Source organism: Arachis hypogaea, chromosome 16 (genome assembly GCF_003086295.3).
Source record: "Arachis hypogaea cultivar Tifrunner chromosome 16, arahy.Tifrunner.gnm2.J5K5, whole genome shotgun sequence".
Classification (NCBI taxonomy): Eukaryota; Viridiplantae; Streptophyta; class Magnoliopsida; order Fabales; family Fabaceae; genus Arachis; species Arachis hypogaea.
The window spans coordinates 100,718,587-100,727,189 of NC_092051.1; positions in this window are offsets into that span (position 1 = coordinate 100,718,587).

Here is an 8,603-nt window from a genome sequence, read left to right on the forward strand (position 1 = left end):
CTAGGCTTTATGCTGCAAGTTGGGTTCATGACATTGGTCCTGATCTTCGGCCAGAACATTATAAGAAGGATGAAATGACCGAAGAACATAATGGTGAAAAGAAACCTGCTACAGGAAAAGAGCCTTCAACACTGGAGGATCTTGGTACCATCTCTGTCCAAAGTTTATATCAACATCATTATCCAGCTTGGAATCTGATGGCTTGCCAAAACTAAGATTACAATTACATACCAGTTTCTAGTTGTTGTAATTGAGTGAATTATTTACACTATATACATAATCTGTTCTTGTAAATTAATGAATTATCCCTCAGAGGGAAAAATTCATAGTGCTTAGAAGCCTAATATACCAAGAGAGATTTGTTATAGTAATCAATGATGCTTTTGAGTATTAGCTGAAAGGAGCTGCAGGTTTAAACAAATAAAAGAAAAGAACGATCTTCAATAAACATTAACTAGCGAGCCCTCCCTTGCTTATTCAGCGTTAGAACTCTCTGCTCTTGCTATAATTGCAAATTTGAAATGGAGAAGAAAGAAGATTCCAAAACTCAAGAAGATGCTGATGTGCCCAAAAAATTAACTTGAAATTTCTTGTATCAAGCATTATGTTATTTTTCACTTTCATTTACGCTTAGGCACCCAGCTTTGCAGAAATTGGTAACTTTTCCTTGAACTAAAGGTTTTGATGTACATTGTACGGAACTGATATAATTAAGCATTCCGAAATACTTGGTGTATTTTGGTACCAAAATCCAGTGATGCTCCTGAGTTTTTGTTCTTGCAAATTTGGTACTTACTTTAAAATTTTCTGTGCTCATTTATGTTAAATTTGTTAATAAAATGGTTGCATTGGGATATATTGATGCCGTGCTACTTTAACAGCTATATAAAATGGTATATTGTCTGTGGTTGTGTGGATTTATTATTAAATAACTGTTGACAAAGCCGTCATTTGCAGAGGATTGCACATTATGCCAAGGATTACAGAAATCTAAGTGGTTTATGAGTATCATCTTGTATGTAAATTCATTTATTTGCAAGTAATCGCATCTTCAAACCATGATCATCTTGTAATTTGTGATTATGAGCTTGGTCATCTGTGCGAACATCACTGGAAAATATAATCAGTGTAAGTTTCATAAACTAGGATGTTGCCATTGCTTTGTTTTGCAGAGAAAATGATCACAGGGAAAGGTTCCAAAAGAGTAATTATGAGATTTCCATAACTCTGGAAACCTTCTCCTTCCCTTCCAAATCTCAACTCACAAACACCCGTAAGATACTCGAGTTTACGTGTCAGAAGATGATTTAATAAGGTCAGCCTTTTTTGTGTTTGTTTATGGATTATGTTTTATTGTATCCTTACTCAATGCTAATTACTGTAAATTTTTGGCAGCATGAAACTATTTGATTCGCTTGCACATTCTCAAACTTGATCCCATATTTTGCTTTGAGATGTTATGGCAGACATGAGATTCCAGGTTGAATAGTTTGGTTTCATTGTGGAGGCTGAGAATACTGAAAATGATGACCCTGCATAGTGTGCAACATCTGAGATACAAAATTTAAGGCCCCACCAAATATTGTTACCCTATATATACTATATCTTGTGGATGGTAAGCCATTAAACCTGCTGTTGTATCTGGCATCTACTACAGTCCAGCTCGAAATTATTGGAATATTTTATCTATTTTAGGTAGGAGTCTAATTAATAGATTTTCTTTTTATAAAAATTTGAATTTTGATAGGCTTATCTATATTGTGGGTGGGGATTCTGTTTTATATTCACTCCTGTATGATAAGCTAATCTTTTGAAGCACATATTGTGACAATGGAGGCATAATCTAAGAGATTGACATGTCATATATTTTGTTGTTCTGAGGCAACATTCAATTGAGACATAATGAACGTGATGACTCACATGGTATTTTTCTTCTCCCATTTCCCCTTTTTATATTGTCAACTGTTAGATTTTATACATAGATATATGCATAATCATATTACACCTGCAGATCAAATCCTTTGATTTCTTTCACTGGCCATTATGTGGAGGCTAATGATAAACACCACATGTATATATTTGGGGACCCTCCTTCCACTTGCAGGGTCAGTTTTAAGACAACTGAGAGAGACATAAGAAAATGGAGGCCTTCTTAAGCAGATGTTAATGGCATCTTGTTTCTAAATCTATATGGGTCCCCATTGATCACTTGACACTGTATTTGATTACTCGTAAAGGTGTTCTGCACTCCTGTCATTCTTTTGCATAATTAACCGTTGGATTTTGCTAATGAGTATCTTAAAGTTTATGTTTGGAAAATGTTTCATGATAAAAATATAAAACAGTAGATAAAATATCTATCTCAAATAAATTTCTCTGTTTTTGGTCTATTTAAATATGAGTTTAATTTTAATGCACAATTGGATAAAGTATTTTACATAATTATTTATTTATATATGTAGATGACTTTTTAAGTAATGTATTAAAAAATTAGTTATTTTTGTTGATATGATAATACCTTATTGGTTGTATGTATAAAACTTTTTAACATTGACCATGTATAAAAATTAAATTCCAAAAACATAGCGACAATAAGAATAATTTTTTTGTTTAATTTTTTTTATATTTATCTATGTCTTTGCATTTATGTCCTGAAATAATTATCAAGTATGGCCTAAAACACTTGTTAAGTTTTAAAAGTGAATATATTTTTATAGATGATGTAATTTAAAAGAATAAACTACCAAATTATTTGAGGCTATTTTAGCGGTAATATTTTTCAGAGACTTTTTTGTTAGTGGTTGTATTTTTTGGGTATCAAATTAGTAATTAACTCAATTTAAAATTTTAAAATTAGCTATGCTTTCAATGCCATTATAAAATTAAAAAAGTTTATTATTGAGTACCTATTAAGTACTGTATTGGTTTTGGTTAGTAATAAAAACCTTTATATTTTAGAAGCATGAGTTGTTTGTAGTTGCATTTTGATCATGTTGCCACTTATGAAGCCACTGTTCAAACACAGTGATCTATTCAAGATCCTCCCTCCTCCCCTTTGGTCCTCAAATATTTGATTATTATTTTTTCTTCCTGTGTGGTAGAGGCAGTGGTGAAGACTTGTAGCAGGTGGATATTTTGTTCTGTGGAGGGAATCATTTGATAAAAGAAAGAAGCACTTAATTGAGGGGTCACATCCTCTGATCCTCATTTATCTTTAACCACCTATTTGTCGTCTATAGAAGCGGTTAGTTGTACGGCAGCTAAAACTTCTTAGTTCTTAGACAGTGAAGTGACCTTCCTTTACCTGAAATTTGGAACAAATAAGACGCACTTCAGTGTCTAAAGACGCACGAGGGTGGAACAAATAAGACAGAGGAGAGCCTTGTCTATGTAAATCCTTATCCCATATTTGTTACACAATATTGAACATATCCATAATGTTCGGTTTGTTAATTGTCTCACTGTAGAAATCTATCTAAAATATTAGAAAGTGCAAATTAATTTGGAGTAATCAAAATTATATTCTAGGGTTAATTTCTTATTCAATAAGAAATTATGTTTGTCACCAAAAAAAATTAGTCACCAAAAAAAAATAAGAAATTATGTTTGTCAATAAGACAAACGTAATTATTTCTGCTTTTATTGTTTTAATTTCCTTGCATTTTCTATTTTGAAATATTTAGCAAATACGGTTAAAGATTTTTTTTTTAAATTTTATTTTGTTTGACAAATTTTTTTAAAATAAAAATACTAGAAAAATAAAAAATATCTTTTTTAAAAAATTATAATTCTCATTTTTTAATGTTTTTTATTTTAGAAAAATTATTATTATATTCAAATATAATTGATTGATACAAATTTTTTATATAAGATATTTAAATATTAAATTATATTTTAAAAAAATATATTTTAAAAAAGCATTTAAAAAATATCTTTCGTCCAAACAAGATCAATATATTTTTTTGTCACGGAGTGAAGCCAAGTTGATCAAATTCAAGTTGGGTGATAATATTACAAGGGTCCATCTAGTGTACAGATGCATTTTGGTACAAATTTACAGATTTTTGTTTTTATTTGGTTTAAAAGCGTATCACTAAAAATGTTGCTTAAAGAGAAAGTGTTACCCTTAATCGTTAACTTGGCTCTGATACCAATTTTACTCTTCATATTTTACTTCGAATAAGTTTATAATTTGTATAATTTGTAAATTCATAAAAAATGTTGACCATTTCTACTAGTATTTATAATTCTGATTTCATTTGTGTAGTTTTTTTTTTAATCTTGTTTTAGTTTATAATATTCTTTTTTGCAAGGATTATTGTATATAAAATCTTTTATCTGTTTGTCTTTTTCTTTAATATAATTTTTCAAATCTTCAAAAACTTCTTTTATTTCTACACTTTCTGTTGTTTCTAAATATCTTTTTAATTTTTCAACCTCATTCTCCATTTTTTCTTTCAACAGCTTTAATTCTTTTAAGTCATAATATGATTTTCCAGGCATTTATAAATTTTTTAAGTTTAACTCCAACTTGTTTATATTTATTCTTATTTCTATCCTTTTTATTATAAGGTCATCAATTTCGATCTGAAGATTATTTAATTCCCTTTTATACTCCTTTATTTTACTTTTTAATTTTTTCGCTTTTTTTCTTTTTATTTTATTTTCTGGTCTTTCAATCTTTGTATGCTTCATTATTTATGATAGAATTTCTGCAATTTCTATCATCGCTTCATCACTATTTTCTAGAGATTCTATTAATTTTTCTAGCTCTTCAACTTCTCTTTTTAACTTGTCATAGATTATTTTTAGAGCTTCAAATGCTCTTTGATTTATTTCAGAAAACTGCAAATAATTCAAACGATTTTCTCTTTCAAAGAGCTCTTGTTTCTTATCTTGATAAGTTACATATATTTCTTCTTTATTTATTGTCATAATTTAGTATTTAGGGTTTCATTTAATTTTTCGACCTTTTTTGTTAATTCTTTTATTTCAGAATTTTCTTCTTTAATCTTTAACTTAGATAAACTTAAAGGGCTATTAATTTTAGATTCTCTTATTTGAAAATTTGATGAAACCAATTTTTCTGATGGTTCTTTTAATAATAGAACTGAGTTTTCAATAGCTTTATATTTTGGTATTTCTGTTTTTACAATTTTCTGAAATAGTTCATCGACATAAATTCTTTCTCTGTTTTTAAATATTATACTATGATGACTATTTGTTAAAGCATAATTTATTGCATATGTTATTGAAAATGGTTCATCATCTTGTTCCATTAGATTCTTTCTATGAAATTTATAAGCCAAACTTATAGATCTTCCAAGATTTTCAGTTGATAAAGGTATAGCATATCCAAGATGGGCATTAAATTTAACATTTACGTTTGCCAAATTTCCATGAACAATTCCAATTATTTGATCTATCGGGTCATCAGTAATTCTTTTGTCACAGATTGCTAAACTTATTGGTGAATTAATTCCTTTCATATATGTAGATTTGATTAAGACTTGTATAGTACTAATATGAATCCATCCAATTTTAGATCTTTTTTGTTGATCCTTAATTTTCTCAATCTGTTTACTTAATTCTTCATTATTTATCAAAGCTATTTCAAGTTCTCCATTAGCAGATTTTATCTTTATAGGAGCTTCAAGTTGAATTTTTCCATAGTATATTATATTTTTTCTATTAAAAACTTCTTTTAAAAGATTTTGTTTATTAAAATTTTTATTTGATTTGAGATTTAATTCTGTTTTTAGAACAGCCTGCTTTTTATTATCTAATAAAGCAGTTAATCTATAATAATCAGATTCTTCTGTTAATTCTAAACTTTCTAAATAATTCATAATTGAAAGACTAGAATGAAGATGTACCTTTCTGGAGAAAAACTTCCTTTATTCAGTATATTTTACATAAGGGGTTTTTATCTCCAGAGGGGAGATTGTAGATACTAACTCCAGAAGGGAGTTTAGAACTATTTTTTCCTAAGGGGATTCTTCCTCAGACTATAGAATCGCCTCGGCAGCTTCCTCCTTGCTCTCCTAGCATATGAGTACTCTTAGCCTCCTGCTTCCTATTGTCTGATGCCTTTACAATTGCCTAAGCAACCTATTTATAATAGTTGGGTTTGATGGACAATTCCCATCCTTACCCTTCTTATGACGTCATTGCTTACGTCATTGTTTGTTCTCTTTCACCAGCTACATTGTTGGTGCTCTATGACCTAAGTGCTTACGTCACTATGCAATAATGTTGAGAGATGCTTCAGATGCGCTGTCCTCTTCTTTTATCATGTGACCGTCAGATGCATTGTCTTCTTCCTTCATCATGTGAGTTGATTCCGTTTCATTATTGCTTTCTTCAGATATCTCTGAGGCACATAGCTGGCACTTGTGGTCTTCTCTGTCTTTTATCAAATAGCAGAGATTCCTCTTTATCCTTTCAGGGAGCTTTTCTAAAAGTCCAGATAAGTTGTAGAATGCTGATTCAAATTCCACCAAGAGTCTCATCTCTCTTTCTTCAATTTCATTTCTTTTACTGGACACAAGCAGAGTATTTCTACTTTTATAATTAATCCTTGTGTGAGATTCCTTCGTTATTTTTTGAGTTCTTTCAAAGACCCTTGCTAATGTGCTGGCTAGCCTTCCTTCATGACTGTAAATTGTTAAATCTTGAATCTGATCAATTGGTTGAAAATTTCCTGGGAAGACGGACATGAATATTACTTGGTGTGCTGGAACCAAGCATTCTTCTTCTTCATTAAAAATAGGTTGACTGTTTGTAAATTTTAGGGATATATCCCTTGGATTTACATTGTCAATCATATTTTTAAATCTCTTTACTGCATCAACGAATCCTGCAGGAAACTCACTAATAATTTTTAGATCATTAAAAATTAAGATTGTATCAATTAATCCATATTGAAAAAACTGATAGGTGTCAGATGGGGAAGCATCTGGAAATATAACCAGCTTTGTTAGCTGTTCTTTGGCAATAGGATAATATCCCAAAATTGTCCTTTTTTCTTCAGTCCAATTCAGGACTATGTTAAGGGTTTCTCTGAGATTTGATCTACAGACCCTTTTCTTTTTCTTGATTTCAGCCCTTGTAGGAATGTTTCTGATTATCCCTATTCTCTGGGTTTGAATTGGAGCTTTATCTGCTCTTTTTAGGGTTTGCTCTGGATGGAGAGTTTCATATTCCCTGAAGGATTCTTTTGCTTCTTCCAGTGTTAGAAACCCTCCTTTATGAATTATCCTTGATTGATGTGTGAATGGTGCTGCTTTTTCCCAGGCATCATATACTCCTTTCATGGGGCCATTATAAATTACATAATATTTTTTATCTTGGGTGGATTTTTTAATGATTTCAGCAATTGTTTTATTTTCTGAAATTTTTTCTTCACTTGATTTGTCCACCACGCTTAGCTGGCTGAACACTGATGGTTTTGCTTGTTGTGTTGATTTCATTGCTTCGATGGCCTTCTTGAGAGATTGGATTTGTGTCCTTATTTGCTGACAATGCTTGCATTTTTCGAGTTCTTGCTCATATTTTTGAATTTCTTGATCTAATGCGTTGTAGACGAACTCCATTCTCTTGTTAATGTATCTGCAATAACATTTTTGTCACCCTTAATATATTCAATTTTTATTGGATATTGTAACAAAAATAATTGCCATCTTACCAATCGTCCATGATTATAATCAACTTTTAAATTATATCGTATGAAACCTGTTAGGTAACTTGAATCTGTCCTTAATATAAATTCTCTGGGTAGTAAATCAATTTTCCATTTCTTAAGAGATTTAATTGCTGCTAGAGTTTCCTTTTCATGAGTGGTATATCTCTGTTCTGTTGGAGTAAAAGTTCCTGAAATATACCTGCAAAGTAATTCCTTTGGGGAATCTTTAGAATCTAGTGATTCTTTTTCTTGTTCCAAACTTTTTATAACTTTCTTAGCTTTTAGACATCCTGACCAGGTTATGTCTGAAGCATCTGTTTCTACTATTAAGTAGTCATTTTCTTCTGGAATATAAAGTTTTGGAAGTTTTTCACATAATTCTTTAATCTTTTGAATTTGCATACTATCTTTTTCATCCCATTTCCATTCTTTTTTAGTACTTATTTTTGGAAATAAGCTTTTAGTGTATTCTGTTATATTCTTTAAAAACCATTGATCAGAAATATAATTTATACATCCTAAAAATCTTTGTAATTGTTTTCTATCTTCTATTTTACTAGGAAATAAATTTACCTTTTCTAGGACATTTGGCTGAAGTTTTAGCTTTCCTTGAGTGGATAGAATTAATCCAAGAAACTCTATTTCTTGTTTTGCTATTCTTGCTTTCTTTTTGCTAAGAACTAATCCTTTTTCTTTACATCTTTCTAAAACTATTAATAATTTTTGAAGATGATCTTCTCTATCCTGTTTTGTAAAAATTAGTATATCATCAATGTACACTAAAACAAATTCATTTAACTCTTTTAGATTTTCTTCCATAAATCTTTGATAAATACCTGGGGCTTGTTTTAATCCGAATGGCAATACATTCCATTCATAGAGCAACACACTTGTTGATTCTTTTGTTGGGCAAGTAAAA